The sequence below is a fragment of the Simochromis diagramma genome, unplaced genomic scaffold, assembly GCF_900408965.1.
Source record: "Simochromis diagramma unplaced genomic scaffold, fSimDia1.1 OVJJ01000344.1, whole genome shotgun sequence".
Taxonomy (NCBI): domain Eukaryota; kingdom Metazoa; phylum Chordata; class Actinopteri; order Cichliformes; family Cichlidae; genus Simochromis; species Simochromis diagramma.
Window position 1 is genome coordinate 13,186,757 of NW_024387375.1, and position 21,908 is coordinate 13,208,664.

General features: G+C 45.4%; 1 pseudogene; it reads left to right on the forward strand.

The window, feature by feature from the left end:
• Positions 1–15,324: 15,324 nt before the first annotated feature.
• Positions 15,325–20,116, forward strand: LOC120719729 (annotated as a pseudogene).
• Positions 20,117–21,908: the final 1,792 nt, after the last annotated feature.

Sequence of the window (21,908 nt, forward strand, 5' to 3'; positions counted from 1 at the left end):
CACAGCAGAACCGAAGCTGGGCTGTTGTAATAAGAATATCTGACTTCTCACATTCACAACTCAATCCAACTCAGGGTCGCAGTGTTGCCTAGTAACGATGGCACACTACTGACCTTATCTACGTGGTCATAAAAATGTATGAAGAAGCCCCCCCCCCTCACGCCTTCAACCTCCTCCCCGCCAGCCTTCGCTCAGTCCTTCCTACAACCACACAACAACCTCAGAGCTCTTATCTCCCCTCTTTTACGAGTAGCAAGTAGCCAGGGGCCGAGCACCCTCTACACTCCCCCTAACCCTGCCGGGGCAGCTCTGCGGTGGGTATTCTCTGCCCAGGAGCTCCTGTCTCTTTTTATACAGAAAGGGGGGGTGAGGAACATGAAAACACTTGAGCCTTCACAAAAACACAATGCGCTTGTTTCTGTGCACACTACATGCATGCAGAACACAACAGATACAACACTGGTGGGCGTGAAGTGGGAGGCTGGAAGGATGCAGATTGCATGCTATGAAACTGATAGATAGCTGTAAGAACAGAGGGACACAGTCAAGCGCAAAGGAGACTGAATACCGCACTGCAAGGTGAGTCGGTGCACCAGCCTTCATAATAATATTCTTTCAGAGTGGATTTTCTCTTCAGCCTGCAGTGGGGGGGAAACAAGAGTGTGATATAAGTGTGGAAGAGTGTGAGAAAATGTGTTTAGTGGGAACAGAAATACAGTATCAGCACCACAAATATAGTTTATTGATGAAAGCAATTTGCCAGTGAGAGATGAGATGCATCTGATCTCTATCCGCTCGTGAGCCCCGAGAGCTGGGTTCAGCTTTTCTAATTGGGTATCGCCTTGGAGACGCCCATCCTAATTAGGAGACAAACTCCAGGTGTTGCACCTGACATCACCTCTGAAAGTCACAGAGGGAGTGTGACACATACTGTATAAACACACACATCTGCTCCATCTGCTGGCTTTACAATTAACGCAGCCAGGCCGGAATATGTCGAAATTCCCGCAGCAAACTTAAAACGGAGAAGGGGAAAGTCTTTTTTATTCGGCTATGGAGGCAGACCATCGAAGTAATTGTTCTTTGTTTTTATTTTTTATTTTTGGGGGGGGGGCACAAGCAAACCTTTATGCTCATGTCTCACCTGAAAGCGATGGCATCTATGGGCAGATTGGAATGGATGGTTACAGATTTCATGCACTATGATAAAATTCCCTGTTAAATTACAGTGAAGTGCTGGAGCTAGATCTGCTAGCATGAAACTGTATACAATATATAAGCTGTGCAGTATGATACCGTCAGCTGTGCGATTGCCATTTCTTTTTTTTAATTTAGTGTTCTTCCTCTAATCTCCATAAACAGTATATGACTGTAAAATATAGTGAAGCATTGAATAACTGCAACATTAAAAACATGGTAACAACCGCTGAGGTTCCCTGTGTGTCCTCGTTCACACTGAATTATTATATTCCCTTTCTAAATTATGACATAAGGTGAGCAATTCCCATTGTCTTTAACTGCACAGTCATGATAATCCTGCTTTATACAACATTTTGACAGCCACCCTGAAGATGAACTCTGGGTATGTGGATGGATGTGACTAACCATTTGTGCTCTCATAACTGAAACAACCACCACAACACAATTAACGTTGTAAACATCCACATTCCTGCGAGTGCTGGTACGCCTCTCATTTCTGATTTGAGCTGAACACAAAAAATCTACATAGTTCAGATTGCACACTACCTTTCTTGTTTCTCTGAGGTATCAGTATTTATGGGATTCAGCTGTATTCACCAAGACTGCTCACTACTGCGCAGAATTTCCTGTATTTACAGTGTGTGGTGAATAGAGTGAATGATTATAAGAAGAACCACTTCATTAAAGAGATCCCACTAGAGAGGAGAACCCCAACAGCATCTCAGTAATGAGGATGTCCACAGCCTCCCACTGCAGTCCGGCCCACAACTACAGCAACATCTGCTCTGTGGCACCCAACACATCAGGTGGGATCCGCTCTGTTTGAACAAACACAGGAGGCATATGTATGCATATGTACGAGTTAGAGTAACTAGGGAGACTGGTGAGGGTATGAGTAGTGCCTTGAGGCGAGGAGCAGAAGGGTGGCAGGGTTTCTGACACGCCGTGGACTGTTTAGACGCAAGCCTCTATGACTCATCTACGTGTCACTAATGCTTTTCCTATGAATGAACAAACAGATACACTGCGGAGAGGCATCGCTATCACCACAGGGGGAAGAGTAAGTGTGAGTAGCCTGTGAGACTAGGATGAGACACCCTTAGTCATACTCCCGCCTGTCTGAGGAGCTAGAGTTGCTGTACAGTTACAAGTAATCGATCTAAAAAAAAATGAAACAGATCAAAACCAGCTGTTTTTTATATGGCTGGAATCATACAGTGTGGTGCCAGTGGATGAGCCGTGATGTATCCATGCACCTGTTGTCTGGCACGTCCCTCTCATCTTATGTAGACTCTCCTCATTTGGGCTCATCTCCTGCAGCAGCAGCTGTGAATATGTGCACCTTGTTAGGCGGTTGACAGTTCTGGCAGAAGGAGAGACGGGGAAGTAGCTTGTTATGAAGAACAGGCTAACTATATGTCAATCTCTGCCGTGCAGAGAAGAAACAAAAACAAAGATGTGCAAAAAAATCCTTTTAATCTCAGCCTAAATTAATTCTTAAAGCAAGCTACGTTGTATTTATTTAAATATTTGAGTCCACTAAACTAAAAGCTAATTGACCCCAGCCATTTTTTTTGCTAATACACTGCACTGCTGATTAGATACCAAAAAATGAGATTTGCCTGAGAAACATGTGGACAGCCTGATTATGATGATCTGCCCCACTGTGATCCCCATTTACCGCTCATCCAGCTCAATCATATCTGTGCTGTAATTACACTGCATTCAAAATGCTAGCAGATTCAGCAAACCTCTGAGCAGCATTATACACTTACAGTGATTGGGCTGTCTGCAGGCCTGATTATTATAGCCCTGCGTGATGCTTTAAAAAAAAATAAAAAGGATGAGAGCTGGGGTCACCGAGAAAGCAGCAGAGCTAATTCGGGACTTCACAGCACAATATTTATTTCTATGATCAACCTGTTTGATAGACCTGCTTATGCTTTAAAATAATGCACTGCGTCGAATTAGACTGGTAAGAGTAAGAACAAGTGTTCAGATGATATTTTGTGCAGTGTTAATATTTTTACAACATCCTATACTTTCTTACACTGTGGCAGCCGATAGCCAGTAATCTTTAGAAATATTCATTTATTTGATCTTCAAATAGTTTCATTTAAGCTTTTAAACACGTTTTATGCTGCATTGATTTCTTAACAAAAGGAGAACTCACTCATTCACACTCACTTATGTCAAAATTGCCAAAATCCCAAGTTAATTATTAAATCAAACATGTACAATTTTGAAACCCTGTAAAAACAGAAAGCACTTTTTAAATTCCACATGGTTACCATCTACTTACTTTCTTTTTAGATGACTGTGCACTAAATATATTTTCACCTGCTGGTCAGGTAAAATCAGACATTTACATATCTGATGTCAGGCTCGAGGAAAGTTTGACTGCCTGTAAAAAAAGAAAAGAAAAAAAACCCCAGTGAGTTTAAAGCAGATTAATCAATAAGAAAAACATAATTTGCTACAATATAATTTACTTTAGAGAACAAAAATATGAGAATTTAATAAATATATATTAAATTCATCGTGGTAATTAGTTGGCATAATGTTACATTTAGATGTGCATCTGTGCTTAGACGTCGATGTTTGTTGTTGAGGCTGAGGAGGAGGGCTTGCATTTGAGACAATGTGGAGCAGTCTCCTCCTCTCATCAGCTGTAATGATCAGAGCTGTGAGGATTAAGTACCGATGTCCCAGTAAAGGAGCTTTGCAATGCCAAATGTAGGACCACTGGCTCCCCTAAGCTGTCTAATTTGCTCATCCACCAGATGCTACAGCTCTCTTAGATTGGATTAAAGGCACAAAAAGGGTGTTGAGCGCCTTGCTGTGGGCAAAAGTGGAACTGCAGGGAGAGGCTTTAGGACCAGATTAGAAACATTGAATTGGATATAAGACAGGCACATTATTAAAAATAGACTTTATAAAAGTCATGAATGGGTATTTTGTCATAATTTACATTCTTTGATGAATCACTTTGGGTCTTTTTTACCAATGAGTCTTTATCTGATGGAACCTGATCTCTACGAAACCGAAGATTAAATAAAAGGAGTCTTTTCCATTAGATCTGTTTGATCTGATCATCATTACAACTCTTTAGCTAAAACTTTTAATTTGTAATTGGTACACTTTTTAACGTGTTCACAAATTTACAAGTATATTGTGGCTTTAAATGACATAAAGCTCCACTTCTCATTAGAAGACTTAATAAACAAAACCAGGTAGAGAGCCCTAAAAAGTTGTTAAACTCTTCAGTCAAAGGATATATAACATACCTCCTGATTTTCTGCATTAAGGGGTTAGTAGGCTACCAGACAAATGATGCATTAAAGCTTCGTCCTGTTTTTAAAACTCTCAGGGTAAGGAAATATCCCAAGGTCCAGGGAAGAAGAAATAGGAATTGTGCTTAAATGGGTCATTCACAAGACCCAGTGCATGACAAGCAGTCCACCGGAAAGATAAATTTTTGTGGTCACAGTAGTTTCCCACATTATTAAGGCTAATATAACTATAGCGATTAACTTCAATGAGGGTGTGAGACAAGCATGGGTGGGGGACAGGGAAAAGAGCCGAACATGTGACACTACTGTGCACTCATGAGGTATTCAGTGTGAGACACTGGTTGTCTGTGTGTGGAAACAGGCAGCATGGAGAAGACCTGTGACAGCAATCTTGCCTTCCTTTCTTACTCTTTCTCCCCATACGCTGTCAGTGCCGAACCGAAGCCGTCTCAGCTGAAACATGCAAGTAAAGCTTTCTAACTTGGGGAATGAAGTCTTGCAAAGTTGAAATGCATACACAAAAAGTTTTGTTCCCTAATACTGTAGTGAACAGTTCACAAGTTGGTGGGTGGATATATATCAAATTATAACTTGTTTGACAAAGACAGTGTCTGTAGTTTTCCCTGTGTGCGCCACCATTATGGGTTTTAAACCAATATTAAGTCTTTGCAAGGGCAGAATTTTAGCTTTATTTAAAAGTTGTTGTTTTTTTTTTCAAAAATGTTCCATTGTTTAGGAAATACAGCAGTTTTTATACACTTTCCCCCATTGTAATGGGGACAAACACAATTGGACATTTGATCGACGGGCAGTTTCATTGCCAATTGAGGCCTGTTCCCTCGTTATTTCATGACAAATGAAGTAGACATAATGCTCCACATTTACCCAAAGTATTCACTCAACCATCCAAATCATTCAATTCAGGTGTTCCAATCACTTCCATGGCCACAGGTGTGCAAAATCAAGCACTTAGGCATGCAGACAGCTTCCAGCGCGGTACCGTGATTGGATGCCACCTGTGCATCAAGTCCAGTTGTGAAATTTCCTCAGTACTAAATATTCCACAGTCAACTATTGGTGGTATTTTAACCACTAAAAGCGAAAGCGTTTGGGAAGCCTAAAGTAATAGGCCACGTAAAATCAGAGAGTGGGGTCAGCAGATGCTGAGGTGCATAGTACACAGAAGTTTCTGCAGAGTCAATCACTACAGACATTCAAACTTGTGTTCTTTAGAATAAATCAAGAACAGTGCATAGAGAGCTTGATGGAATGGGTTTTCATGGTCAAGGAGCTGCATTCGAGTCTTACATGATTAAGTCCAATGCAAAGTGTGGAATGCAATAGTGTAGAGCACCCCACCACTGGACTCAGATCAGTAGAGACTGGCAATCTGATGGACGAGCATGGGTTTGGCCATTGCCAGGAGAACGGTAGTCATCTAACATGGATGAGAGAGCTTGGTGTGGAAGAACTTGAATGGCCTGCACAGAGTCCTGACCTAAAATCAAGAAAACAACATCTCGCCCAACATCAGTGTCTGACCTCACAAATGCACTACTGGAAGAATGGTCAAAAATTCCCATAAACACACTCTTAAACCTTGTAGAAAGTCTTCCAAAGAGTTTCAAAGCCATTATAGCTGCAAATGGTAGGCTGACATTATATTAAACGCTATGGATGAAGAATGGGACGTGGCTCAATTTCATATATGTGTGAAGGTAGAAGATGAAACACTTTTGTAATATAGTGCATCTGAACATGATTCAAGTGTTGGATTTGTGTTTCATAGCTTTTAATTGTAATTTAAAATATGGGAAGCCATCATTAGCCTGCAAATAAAAACACAAACCCTAAAACCTAAGAGAGATAGGAAGAACTTCAGGATTGGCCAAATCAACAATTAGGTTCATTCTTAAAAAGAACGAATGCATTGAGTAGCTCAGCAACACTACAAGGCCTGAAAGACCACAGAAGAAAAATAAAGTGAATGATAGGATTATTTCAATGCTTAAGAAAACATCTAACCAATAGGACTTGAAGAGGCAGGCGTCTCAACCAACCAAGAGATGCCCTCATGAACGTAAATACAGAGAGTTTTCATGGTGCAAACCACTGGTTACACTCAGAACAAGATTATACTCATAGCATACTTGGAGTGTGGTGTGCTAATAAAAGATACTGGACATGTTACCATTTATTCAGAGGCTTATAACCACAAATCATTTTGACCATTTTCTCATGTGTGGTGTTAAAAATACAAAAATAACTAGACATCATGGGTTTTCCAATGCACAAGGCTGAGTACTTACAGGTATTTTTATTGTAGACTTTCAGATATACACATAAGTTAAACAATGGAATTAAGACTTCTAGTGAAAGCCTAGTTTCAGCGTCCTAAATACTGGTATAACTTGAACTGAGTCATCTTCGTAGAATATCTTCACAAAGCCCTTACAAACATGGGTGGAGCAATAAACGAAGATATATAAATGATGCTGTAAATTCAGACATTACCGACAAGACATTTTATAATAAACCTTTCCATAACTAGGCAGAGGCTTAAGCTGCTGGGAGGAAACAAGAATAGTGTCTTACACAATTAATTTGAACACATAAGACCTTAAAACTCGCAATGACCAACATATCACAAACTCAATCCATATTCAAAAACAAGGCTTCAGTCTTTGGGCTAAATGCGCCTATTGCTCCCCGAGCAGGCAGTGAGCCACAGTTGTGTCTAATGGGTGAAGGTCCGACCACCAGGAACTCACCAACATCACCTCCACTAGGCCTGGCTCCAGGGTGGTGCTCCAGTATCCCATCCCTGGTAAGGTAACTGGGTCTCTGTTGCACCCTACCTATAACCCATTTACCTTGGGAGACCCTACCAAGGGGAAGTTACCTTTGTAACTCCATGGGTTACTCAGGCACCAACTCATAACATAGCAGTATCTGCATGGGGGGAGAGAGACGAGAGTTTGTTTTGAAATCCAGGAAATAAGTTGAGCGAGAAACCACAAGACCAAACAAAACACAAAGTACCATGGCAAAACAGCAGTGGAGTCTAATACAAACGTGCATTAGGATTCACCACAAAGATTACTGAAAATTATAAGCATCTTGTGACCCTTCACATCTTCTCAGAGGTCTGTAACACAAAGGATTTATTTTAGCCCTGATTCCCAGTGTTATGAGGGTTACACTTTATTGTTTCATTACCATAATGACTTATTCTGCAGATCCAGCTGCTTCATGTAGGTCATGTTTGAGTCACGAGAAACATGCATGAAACCACCTACAGGCCAGTTTTTCAGAAAACGGTATTATACCTCCTGGGAGATCCCTTAGATATCAGTGTGCAGACACCATAAGGGTCCAGTTGTTAGAATCTAAAGTTAGTGTGTCCCTGATGGAGCGCGGTAAGGAAAGGAGATTTTTATTTCTTGCATTTTTCTCCTCCTTTGAAAGCAATATTCTTATAAGCCATCTCCTTACTCACCGCTAAACAGTTTAACACAGCTGAGGTTGCAGCTGAAACTATGTAGCTTGCATGCCATGAGAAAAAAAACACAATTTAAAAGAACATAAACCTGTAATTCTTCTTAGGCCTTAGTCTTACTCACCAGAATTTATAGCTATATACTAAGCAATTTACAGTACTATGCTTTAGAAAATAGTTGGGTTTAAATGGACTAATACTTAGAGCACTGTTCCAGTTAAACACATTCATACAGTGTTGATTACCAAAGGAAAGCTTAAATACTGTGTTACACTGCTGTATTACACGGCTGAATGGCTCGTATTCATGCTTGGGAAAGCTTACAGTTTCTCATCCAGGTGATAACCACATTGGTGTAACATTAGGGTAAGTGAACCAGGTTGTAGTACAGGCCCCGGGTGACAGGGACAAACACATAACAAGAAGCTAACCCACATACACTACGTTGAACTAATATGTAAAGTTAACCTTTGTTAAGACACATTTAACTACATAACTGGAGACCAGGAGCCAAGATAAAGGGCACAGGTGTTTTATAGTATGGCCATGATGAGGAAGTTGGTTAGGGGAGGAATCAGAACTGAGACTGTGTTAACTAATACTAGCCACTACATAAATGTGGAGCTGCACAGCAATCCCAATAACAATATTTAAAGGGTGTTTAAAATTGGAAAAAAGTCACCACAATAACATTTTAAAAGTAGTTTGTACAGTGCACATAAAAGATAAACATAAATCTTTTAGGACAGTTTTTAAGTCCCATAGATAGATAGATAGATAGATAGATAGATAGATAGATAGATTACCACAAAAAGACAACAAAAGGTTTCGGGTAGATGACAGAAAAAAGAATTTGTTCTGATCACATAAGTGAAGCAAAATCTGTGGAGCAGTGTGGGGAAATCTAATTACAGTCTTTTAAAAATGGGCACATGCCCCCCAGTGCTATCAGTCCGGTTTACAGCAGTCCAAGTTGTGGAAGGAAGTCATGCATCGTGGAATCACATCACTCAGCCTGATACCAGGAGTAAAGGATGTGGTAAAAACCTACAGCTCGGCAACTGCGCCTTCAAAATAAACCACTATTCGACTGGCTTTGAATTAGATGAGACACAAATGTCTTTACATCTGTCTAATAATAAACCCCTATTAGAGTCGCTATGAATTAAGAGAGACAGAAAACCTTTTGGAGTTGTCTTATCTGGTGTAAAATACAAATCTGGCAAATCAAACACTGCGAATAAGAGAGCGACTGAAAGTAGCTTTTAGAAATGCAAAAATTGCATAACTCCCATTCATAATTTATCTAACTTTACCTAGCGTGTTAAACGCCTGTTTTGTGTGGCCGTTACAACAGTTACGTGTGCTTTAACTTGAAAGCAACTGCCGGAAGTTGAGTCTTCTGTTTGGGCTAGCTTGGCGCCATCGTAAGAGTAGATGGAGGTGAAATTTCTCGCTGGAAATCGATCGACAGCGGACAGTTCAGTGTCACTCACACCGCGTAAGCATGTCACCATGTACGGTGTCTGTAGAACATCTGACCAATGTTGTTCATTAATGCTGCTTTAATATACCTGTTCCGTATTAGTATGCTGCGCATGCACGCAGTGAGACGGGGAGCAAGAGGAGGGGACCCGCCCCCTGGAACGTGATGACTAACGTGTAATGGTTGCTTTGTTTCGAAGTAAATGATGCTCGATGATATTCACGAACCCTGAGTCATTATTGAACGACAAACATGGTGTCAGAAGTTGTGGTTCGGTCATCTACTCCAGCACTGCCGACGGAGTGGTAAGACTAAAGTTTTCCCAGCACTTTACGGACGAAGCAAGCAAGTAACCAGCTAGCGTTGCTAGGCTATCGTAGCAAGAGGCTATTAAACGTCAACGACCATGTCGGACGGATTCCGTAGACCAGACCCATTGGTGTTTTGTGGAAACATCGCCGAGAAGTGGCGTATATTCGAGCAGGAATATGACATATTTATATATATATATATATATATATATATATATATATATATATATATATATATATATATATTTATTTATTTATTTCCATTTGATTGACCTTTATTATAATTATGAATTTATTTTATTTTCAGTTGCTACAAACGGGACAGACATGACTGGGGGATAGGACAGGGAGAAAGAATGAAAGAAAGAGAGGGAGAGAAAGAAAACCAAAGGGGAGAAGAGACGGTGAGAAGGGGGGGGAAGAAAGAAAAAAAAAAAAAACAAAACACCTGGATCACCTGTATGGAGAAAAAAAAACAGAAGAGAAAGCAAACAACAAAGAGCAACATAATAAAAAAAACAACAAAAAAAAACGGCACCATCACAATAAACTAGCTAGCAGTAGATATCAGTAGATACTAAATAATAAACGATATTGTGCAGCACGCAAGATAGACAGCGCACAATGTGCTTTGAGGCAGCAGCCAAGAAAGCTGTAGTCCGCGTCTGTGAATACCCGTGTGTACACCTGTGTGCATACCTGTGTGGATCAGCATGTTTGCATTCCAAAGGTTTCTCCATGTAACGATCTGCTAGGGAGTGTGGGGGGGCCACAGCCCCGTCCTCCAGGGTATGAAGCAGGTATGGAGGAGATCAAAACTCCAGACATCCAGAGGCCCCCAGAACACAAGAGACCAAGGAAGACCAACAGAGGGGCAGCCGCGCCACTGTCCCAGTAAGAGCTGAGGAGAGTCCCAGATGAGGGCTCACTCAGCAGCCACGGAGCAGAAGCTAGGGGGAGTTGCAGTGACGCGCCCGTGAGCTCCGCCGGCAGCCAGCTGTGCCTGAGTGACCGAGCCCCAGGCCGAGAGGCCGGGGGCACCCCACCTCCGAAGTGGCCCGAGCGAGCCCCAGGTTCCAGGCCCCGATAAGCTGCCGCCAAGGAGTGAGCCGGTGTGTACCCGGACGCCCACCCCCAGACACAAAGAACCACCAACGCACCGACACCTGAGGGAGTCCGCCACTGGCGGGGGAAGTGGTGGTGGGTGGAGATAGGCCTCCAAACCTTGGAGGGGCTGAGATGTCCCCAGAGAGGTGGCGTCTGATACCCAACCTGACATATAGACACAGACATACAGGCACACACAGACACAAACATCCATTCCCACCCTCATGCTCTCATATACACTTACTCCACACTCAACCAACGTGGAGACAGACATAAAGAGACGCTGTACACACGATCACACTCCCCAAGCATACTCTACGAACCGGGTCTAGGTACCCTTGCCCCTGGAGGGGGGAACTGCACCCAGACCCAGGTGGTGTTACCCTTTTCCCTGCGGTGGGGAGAGGCAGACCGCCCTGACTCCGCAGCAGCAGGGAGGCCCCACACTCCAGACCGCAGTCGGACGGCCAACTCCTCCTAGCCCCCCCGCTCCAGCAGGCCGCAGAGAACGGGGGTGAGAGAAGACTCCAAACCTCCCTCCACCCACTCATTGTAGTGTTGATGCATGTGTGTTCTAAGGTGCAATTAAAACCCAGGAGGGCATGGAGCTACCTGCCAGAGAGCAGCAGGTAAGCGCATAGTCCCTCCTGCTAGCCCTCAATGTCTACATGTATTCAAAATTGAGAGGTGGGCAACGACGCCAGGGGTGAGGTGTACAACCTGATGGTAATTTGGACTCCGTGTATCGTGCCCACCCCCAAGATCCTATATGTATGTGTAATGAGAGTGTGAGTAATGTGAATGTCTAAGTTGTGGGATAAAATTGAGGCAGAGGCAGCCAGAAGGGGACAGAGGGGGGGGTAGCCTCCTCTGCACCCTGGTGACATACCCCTACTCCAAGGCCCTGCATGTGTGGGTGGTTGTGGTGGAGCGGGAAGAGGGAGGCAGCTGGAGATGGGGAGGGAAGGAAGGGAGGGGCAGGTGACCCCTCCCTGGGGCCAGCTCCCCCGCTGACCCCAGTAGGCACTCCCATACTCCGCGACCCGCCAGGGAAAGGGGGCCCAGGCCCATCCAGACCGGGGCCCAGCGCAGCAGCGCCCCCCGGCCCCACAGAGCCCGGGACAGTCCACCCAACCCCACTACAGAGAAAACTGCACCCACCCCACCATCCATTCATCTTCCAGACTACATGAGACAATAGACGCCCAGGCTGAGATCTTCCTCCACCTCTCCTGTATCTCCCCCTCCTGCAGAGAGTTCCTGAGGAGAGGAAAGCTCCTGCAAGGTGTGACAATCTCCCCCACCAGTTGAAGAGCCCCCCAGGCGGCTCGACGCACCGGCGGCACCCTGCGCCAGGGATGGGCCCCCATGCACCCACCCGCCCACAACCCCGGCAACACACAAACCAGGACCCAAGGCCCCGAGGCCCGGCCAGGGCCCCAGCCCAGAGACGGAGCGCCCCCAGAACCTCACGCCCATCTCGGACCCACCCAGGGGCAGACAGGCTACCAGGTCAGTAACCCACGTCCGTCAGCACAGACCCTCCCCTAGCCCCGCTGCACGCAGCCACGAGGAAACAGTCACCCGAGAGCCAAAAGAGCCCCCACCCGGACATGACCGCTACCCCGGGTTGAGCCCCCCAAGGAAGATGCCTCCGGGGAACCCCCCGACGCCCTATACGACATATTTATAGCCGCTGCTCATTCTGATAAGGATCCTCGGACCAGAGCGTTCATCCTGCTAAACCTAGCCAGCTCTGAAGCCATCGAGCGGGAGCGCGCATTTGTTTATGCACCCGCTGTGCACGCGGGGGAAGGAGAACACAGACAACTGGTGACCGAAGCAGAATCGAGAGAAGACCCGGAATGCCTAAAGCGCAAATTTCGTGAACTCTGTAATCCCCAAACAAACATAACAATGGAAAGGCACAAGTTTAACACCAGAAACCAACGGCCAGATGAAACAATTGAGTCTTATGTGAGTGACTTAAAAAATAAGGCAGGCAGTTGTAAATTTGGCCAGCTTAAAGACGAGCTCATCAGAGATAGACTCGTTTGTGGCATAAACAGCGACAGCATGAGAAAGCAATTGCTGCGCGACAGCGACTTAACTTTGAGTAAAGCAATTGAAATGTGCCAGATATTCGAGCAGACAGATTGACATACGAAAGCTCTAGCGGCTCCAAAGCAAATGGCGGCAAAGGTCGACACTTTGCATCACACAATAAAGAAAAAGAATCCACACAAAGTCAAGACAAAGACAGGCAATGAACGGCGTGCAACGCATCCAGAACATAGGCTTGCTCACGCAATCACAAACTGTAACAACTGCGGGGGCAGCCACGAGGCAAAAAGGGACAAATGCCCAGCATATGGCCAGCAATGCCATAAGTGCCAAAAATGGAATCATTTCCAGAAATGCTGCAAGTCATCACAAACACGGCAATTCAAAAAGAGACCCGTAAACCACATTGAAATGCAGGCGCACAGCAGCGATGAAGAAATGTTCTATGTGAATGGAATTGACATAGACACTATAAATCCCTGCTTTCCATACAAGAATGACATTTTCACCACGGTGCATATTAATGGAAAACCCTTAGAGCTCAAAGTGGACACTGGCGCCAAATGTAATGTCATGCCAGCTAACCTTTTTGAACAACTGAGACATGATGAAAAACTCATGCCATCACGAAACACTAAACTGGTGGCATATGGGGGAGAGGAAATCCAAACAACTGGCACAGCAACACTCTCATGCCACTCTGCAGGCAAGGATTACCCTCTACAGTTCTTCATAGTGAAACGAGACGTACAACCCCTACTTGGCTTACCAGACTCACTTCACTTGCAATTAATCACACTAAGCAAAGAAGTCCACCACGTGACTAAGGAAATGGAAACCACCTTTTCAGAACAGATCTTTTCAGAGTATTCAGACCTCTTCGAAGATAAACTTGGCAAACTTCTGGTTACCTATTCCATGAAAATAGACCCAGAAGTCACACCAGTGATAAAGCCAGCACGCAAAATACCGGTTCCGATGCTAGACAAGGTTAGAACAGAATTAACTCGTATGGTCGAGTTGGGCGTGATCACCCCTGTCACAGAGCCAACAGAATGGGTGTCGTCCATGGTGGCAACCCACAAAAAACACTCAGATGAGATCAGACTCTGCATCCAAGAGACTTGAATAAAGCACTAAAACGCCCACATCATCCTATGCGTACTATAGAGGAGATAGCCGCACAAATGCCTAACTCCAAAATCTTTTCTGTCTTGGATGCGAAATGCTCCTTTTGGCAGATAACACTTGACCACCAATCATCCATGCTCACGACTTTCAGCTCACCGTTTGGCAGATTCCGCTTTCTAAGAATGCCATATGGAATAAACTCAGCCAGTGAGGTGTTCCAGCGTGCAATGGAGCAGATCTTTGCTGGATACCCCTGTGCTATCATTGTCGACGACATACTCATCGGTGGAAAAGATATGAAAGAGCATGAACACAATCTCAGAAAAGTACTCGACCGTGCAAGGGAAGTCAAGCTGAGACTCAACCCCCTGAAATGCAAATTCGGTCTCAAAGAAGCCTGCTACGTCGGCCACGTCTTCACAAGCGCAGGCCTGAAGCCCGACCCAACAAAGACCAAAGCAATTGAAGAGATGCCCACACCTGACAACGTCACAGCTCTCCAACGCTTCCTAGGGATGATTAATTACCTAGGAAAGTTCATTCCTAATTTCAGTGAGCTCTCAGCCCCACTTAGGGAGCTAACGTGCAAAGACGTGCAGTAGTGTTGGCTCAAGCAGCATCAAGATGCATTCGATGCTTTAAAACGAAGCCTGACAAGTCCTCCTACCCTCAGATACTACGACATAAAGAAACCCGTCACGTTAACGTGTGACGCATCGCAGTATGGACTCGGGGCTGCATGCCTCCAAGAAGGCGCCCCGATTGCCTACTCATCTCGTACTCTGACACAGACAGAGACGCGCTATGCGCAGATTGAGAAGGAACTTCTTGCAGTCGTATTTGGTTGTTCCAAGTTCAATGACTACATCTATGGGAAACAAATCCAAATTGAAACCGATCATCAGCCATTAGTCACTATCTTGAACAAGCCAATACATTCAGCTCCAGCCAGACTACAACTCATGATGCTTAGGCTGCAAAAGTACAACTTTCAGATAGTGTACAAAAAAGGCTCGCAGATGTACCTCGCCGACACTTTATCCCGTGCTCCCACAACCTCGACGGATCAGAACAGTGATGAAACAGCTGACTACGAGATCATGTCTGTTGTGTATTTTGGGTTATAACAGGGCCTGTAGCGGTCATGCCCAGATGCATTATGGGAAAAGATGCTTTTTAGGCTGTTGCTCGGCTAGCTCCATGTTAAGTTATGCCGTTATAATAAATGCCTCAAGTTACGTCGTGGTCCGAGTATCATTGTTATACTAGTAACCCGGAGTGAAGATATAACAAAAGTGGCGACGAGGACGTCTGGACCGACGCTGCAGTCCGCTTTGGAGTTTTACACTTTTTTTTTTCTGCTGATGCCTCGCGCTGACCTGGTGTTAGACGGCGCCGGAGGGAGAACGACGCTCCCGGTGTGCGAAGGTGGATGCCGCTTTTTTTTTTCTCAGCGAAACGGGGAGGAATGTACAGCGGACAGGACGACGAAGGCAGACTCCGTAAGTGACGTTAACCAAAACATAAACGGATAAAAGAGACGTTACGAAAAGGAACAGTTGTGAGGGGAAGAGTGCCATTCAACCAGGAGCCGAGTAATGGCTGGAGTTACTGGCCCTATCGGTCCCTTCGACGAAAGCACGGAGCAATGGAGCTCATATACGGAGCGTTTTGGATATTTCGTTGCGGCTAACGACATACAGGATGCTAAACTGGTGCCCATTTTTTTGAGTGTGATAGGCCCAAAGACTTTTACCCTGCTAAGGAGCCTGCTACAGCCAGCAAAGCCAGGCAGTAAAAGTTTCACAGAGATCGTGGACACACTGACCAAACACTTCTCGCCCAAGCCCCTCGTGATCGCTGAACGGTTCAAGTTTCACAAGCGAAACCAAGAAGAGGGTGAGTCTGTCACAATGTTCGTTGCATCGTTACGCAAATTAGCTGAACACTGTGAGTTTAAAGATGTTTTAAATGACACATTAAGAGACAGACTCGTGTGTGGTTTAAGAAATGAAGCTGCACAGAAGAAATTGCTCACGGAAAGTGATTTGACTCTTGAGAAGGCAATTAATATCAGTGTGACCATGGAAATGGCATCAAAAGAAGCCCATGCGCTACATGCTACAGACAGAGTACACAAACTAGACAATGGTAAAGCAAATGCACAGGGACCATGCTTCCGCTGTGGCAAGTTAGGACACCTTGCTAGTGATTGCTGGTGCAAAGAAATGGATTGCAACAACTGTGGAAAAAAAGGTCATGTAGCACGGGCATGCAGGAACAAAAGATGCAAGGATAAGGGCTCAAAGCCTGGAAATAAAAGAGGCACTGCAAGATTCAAAAAAGAAAGACATGTTCACACAGTTAAGCTTCATGAGGATAGAGCAAATGACTCCTCAGATGAAGAAGTATTGTCTGCAATAAATACTGTGCGAATACTGAAGGTGGATGAAACCTCAGACGGCTTTTGGGTCACGCCCAAACTGGAGGGACATGTTGTAAAAATGCAGATTGACACTGGGTCAAAAGCATCACTAGTGTCATATAATGTCTATAGGACATGTCTGAAGCACCTTCCACTCAAACCCTCCGACACAGTATTTAAAGGATATACTGGACATCGAGTGCCTATGAAAGGAATGGCAGAGGTGACTGTTCAATACAATGGCCAAACTGCTAAGCTGCCTGTGTATGTTACGCAGAAGAACTGCCCTGCTATAATGGGACGTGTGTGGCTCAAAACAATCAGACTCAACTGGCAAGAGGTGAGAAAGCTGTCGCATGGTTCCTCTCAGCTACAGGCCATACTGGGAAAACACCAGGAAGTTTTTCGTGAGGAACTGGGCAGCATGAAAAAAATTACAGTGAAGCTGCATCTCAAGCCTGACTCCAAGCCAGTCTTTATGAAGGCTAGACCTGTGCCGTACGCCATTCGGCCCAAGGTGGAGTCTAATTTAGACGCATTGGTCAAGAGTGGTGTTCTGGAGCCGGTTACGACCAGCGAGTGGGCCACGCCCATCGTTCCAGTTCCCCAAAAAGGACGGCGGAATCCGGATCTGCGGAGACTTCAAGGTATCCGTGAATCCTGTATTAACAGCAGAGCAGTATCCCCTTCCACTGATTGATGACTTATTTGCTGGTCTGAGTGGAGGACAAAAGTTCAGCAAAATAGATCTCAACCAAGCTTACCTGCAAATGCACGTTGAAGAGCAGTCACGTGACATGTTGACTATTAACACACATAAGGGACTTTTCAGATTTTGCAGGTTGCCTTTTGGCATCACATCAGCTCCAGCATTGTTTCAACGAGCGATTGATCAAATCCTGAGCGGATTACCTGGTGTGCAATGCTATCTGGATGATATCCTGTGTACAGGAGCAGATGATGAAGAACATCTGCGCAACTTGGATGCGACCCTTCAGAGGCTGAAGGAATACGGATTGAGAGTCCGTAAGGAGAAATGTGACTTTTTCCAGTCATCTGTGGAATATCTAGGGCACGTGATTGATGCAAATGGACTTCACACTGCACCTTCGAAGATCACAGCAATCGTGGATGCACCCCCACCACGAAATGTCAGTCAGTTAAAGTCTTTCTTAGGGCTGTTGAACTACTACGGACGGTTCATACCCAACTTGGCATCACTCCTGAAACCACTGCACAACCTGCTACGCAAGGAAGAAGCATGGGAGTGGACAGCAAGTTGCCAAGACGCCTTTCAAAAGGCAAAGGATTCACTGACTGCATCTGAGGTGCTAACCCACTTCAATCCCAAGTTCCCAATTCAGCTTGCTTGTGATGCTTCTCCCTATGGGGTGGGGGCAGTGATTTCCCACATTCTCCCAAATGGCGAAGAAAGGCCAATTGCATTCGCATCAAGGACATTAAACACAGCAGAGTCCAACTATGCTCAGCTGGAACGAGAGGCGCTGAGCATTGTATTCGGTGTTCGGAAATTCCACCAGTACCTGTACGGTAGGAAGTTTACACTGTTTACTGACCATAGGCCTCTCACAACCATCCTGGGACCCTATACAGGGATTCCATCTCTTGCTGCTTCACGTCTCCAGAGGTGGGCGTTGATATTGTCAGGACATTCTTATGACATCAAGTATCGCAAATCGGAGTCTCATTGCAATGCAGATGGGTTGTCCAGGTTACCCCTTCCTGTTAAAAAACCCGTCTCTGACACAGTTGAGATCCTCTACTTCAGGGAGGTAGAGACAGCACCTGTTTCGGCTGTGCAGGTGAAAAAGGCGTCCAGAAATGACCCTGTGTTGTCAGCAGTGCTGGACTGGATCATTAAGGGTCTGCCTGTAAGTAAGGGTGTAGACTTGAAGGCTTTCCTGGGAAAGCAGGCGGAGCTTTCTGTTCAGGCGGGATGTTTGCTGTGGGGGAGGAGAGTCATCATTCCCATGTCACTGCGACCAAAACTGCTGAAGCAACTGCATGCAGGACATAGTGGAATAGTGAGAATGAAGGAAATAGCGAGAAGCTATTTTTGGTGGCCAAATATGGACAAACAGATCGAGGAGATTGCTAAGAACTGCTCTTCGTGTCAGATGGTCCGGAACAACCCACCACTTGCTCCTCTTCATCCCTGGGAGTTCCCACAGGAGCCATGGCATCGGGTACACATTGACTTTGCAGGTCCATATGAGGACAAAATGTTTCTTGTAGCTGTTGATGCACACAGTAAATGGCCTGAAGTGACCATCATGAAATCAGCCACCACTGAAAAGACCATAGAAGCTCTAGGAGAAATGTTCAGTAGGTTTGGATCTCCTACTCAGATAGTCTCTGACAATGGACCTCAACTGGTTTCACAGGAAATGGAGGCTTTCCTACAGGCTAATGGAGTGCAGCACATTACGTCAGCTCCATACCATCCTGCAACGAATGGCCTTGCAGAAAGGTTTGTTCAGACAATGAAACATGCACTGAAAACATCACAAGGCCAAGGAACACTGCATCAGAGACTGCACAAGTTTCTGCTTAACTACCGGAATAGTCCACATGCTACCACAAGGACATCTCCTGCCAACGCAATGTTCAAAAGAGATCTGCGCACTGCCTTTGATCTTTTGAAACCCTCAACTGTGAAGGACACTGTACAAAAACAACAAGAGAAACAAATCATGTACAGGGGTCAAAAGGTCAAGAGCAGAGTCTTCAGCACCGGCGAGTCAGTGCAGGCCAGGAACTACCGAGGAGTACACAAGTGGGTTCCTGCAACTGTCATTGCTCAAACTGGTCCAGTTTCATATACAGTTCAGGTGGCCGATGGAGTCTGGAGAAGACACGTGGATCAGCTACTCCAGTCCGCACCAGTGTCTGCAGAAGGGTCTTGCGGAGATCTTGAAAATGCACTCATCGACTCGTCAGCCCCTTCACACACACAAGTAGAGAACTCCACCACATCAGGAACAGTGGTTCCACCTGTAAAGGAGACTGTAAGAGAGACTGAGACATCTTCGGTGTCAGGAACAAAGGCTCCACAAGAGAGCACACAGACTGACGTTACCACAGACCGCCGATACCCCAATAGAGAGCGGCGGCCTCCTGTTCGTTTGAGTTATTAGATGGCACCTGACCCAAATGAACGGGGCAGAATAATCCCCATGGGTCATGGGGGAGGTTGAGGTAGTCCACCCTCACTCCCCAAGATAGCAATTAAAAGAGTTGGTGTTGTAACCTTACAGTTAATAAGAGGTGAAATGTTTGTGAGGCTATTACTGTCATGTGCCAGTGAAGACTGAAGTTTGTGAGTAGATCACCTGTTTATTTCGTAGTACATCCTTTGTAAGAGGGGAGGAGATGTTGTGTATTTTGGGTTATAACAGGGCCTGTAGCGGTCATGCCCAGATGCATTATGGGAAAAGATGCTTTTTAGGCTGTTGCTCGGCTAGCTCCATGTTAAGTTATGCCGTTATAATAAATGCCTCAAGTTACGTCGTGGTCCGAGTATCATTGTTATACTAGTAACCCGGAGTGAAGATATAACAATGTCGATTCAGCAAATCTCTTCTTACAGGCTGATGCAGCTAAAGGAACACACTGCCTCAGATCCAGAGCTACAGAAACTGAGCACTGTCATAATGAGAGGATGGCCTTGCAGACAAACTCAGCTGCCCACAGAACTTCGTCAATACCACCCATACCGAGACGAACTCACTCTAGAAGATGGCATTGTCATGAAAGGGCTGAAAACAGTGATTCCCAAATCTTTACAAAAAGATTATATCGTCATCCTCCACAGAGGGCACCCAGGCACGGAAGCTACTAAATGCAGGGCCTGTGGCATCGTGTTTTGGCCCACAATGACAGCAGACATTGAGCAAGAAACAGCTACGTGTCCAGTGTGCAACAGCACAAGGCCACATCAACAGAAAGAGCCACTGAAGCTACATCCAGTGCCGGACCTACCGTGGTCAACCGTCGCCACCGACATCTTCGAGTGGAACGGTCAACATCACCTGGTTGTAGTCGACTCTTACTCAGGTTGGTTCGAAGTAGACCTGCTTCCAGACCTAACCGCCAACACTGTCATCACAAAGCTCAAAAGACACTTTTCTGTCCATGGCAGCCCGCACAAAGTAATATCAGACAACGGCACTCAGTTCACCAGCCAACGCTTTGCAGACTTTGCTTCAGCATGGGACTTTGTTCATGTGACAAGTAGCCCAGAATACCCGCAGGCCAATGGATTGGCTGAACGTGCGGTTCGCAGTGCAAAGCAGTTGATGGAAAGATCAAAGAGAGATGGAACGGATGTCTTCCTTAACCTACTCAATCTCCGCAACGTGCCACAAGACAACACATTAGGTTCCCCAGCTGAAAGGCTGATGTCAAGACAGACGCGCACGACCCTACCCGTGTGTAGACGTCTGCTCGTTCCCAGCCCCAAAAGCAACAGAACAGTTAAAACAAACCTACTTCACAAGCGCCAGGCACAAAAGAGATACTATGACAAGTCCAGCAGACCCCTCCGCCCCCTCATGCCAGGTGAGGTTGTGCGGATGCAAACGCGTCAAGGACATGACTCCTTAGGAACCATCAAGGAAGCCCGCGAAGAGCCCAGATCGTACATCGTCCAGTCAGGAGCTGGAGAGTACAGGCGAAACCGCAGACATATCCTCCCAGTCTCTGAACCGCCACTACCACACGGAGATTCCCGTGATGATTACACCGCAGCCCAACCACCAACCACTGACTCCCCACAGCACATCCAAGAACCCGTGACACACACCGACGAACAAACACATAGCCACACGCAACACTTCACACAAGCCCCAGTCCAGTCCCCCTGTCGCCCGGCACGTGATGCTTACATCACACGATATGGGAGAGTCTGCAAACCAAACCCCAAGTATGAACACTAAGGCATAAGAGATGGACTGTAACACGAAAAAAAAAAAAAAGAAAAAAAAAAGTGGACAGTACACGTGATGTGATGTCAGCAAAGTTAAATGCTCACCGTGTCCTTACCAATGACACAGTTCAAGGTGTGAAGTAATTTGTTAATGTTTAGGCTAGAATGTTATGATATGGAAATGTTGTTAACGTGTTATTGCTAAAGGTGTTGTTAGCAGTTTATACAGCCATAAGCTAAAGAGAGGGGATGTAGAACATCTGACCAATGTTGTTCATTAATGCTGCTTTAATATACCTGTTCCATATTAGTATGCTGCGCATGCACGCAGTGAGACGGGGAGCAAGAGGAGGGGACCCGCCCCCTGGAACGTGATGACTAACGTGTAATGGTTGCTTTGTTTCGAAGTAAATGATGCTCGATGATATTCACGAACCCTGAGTC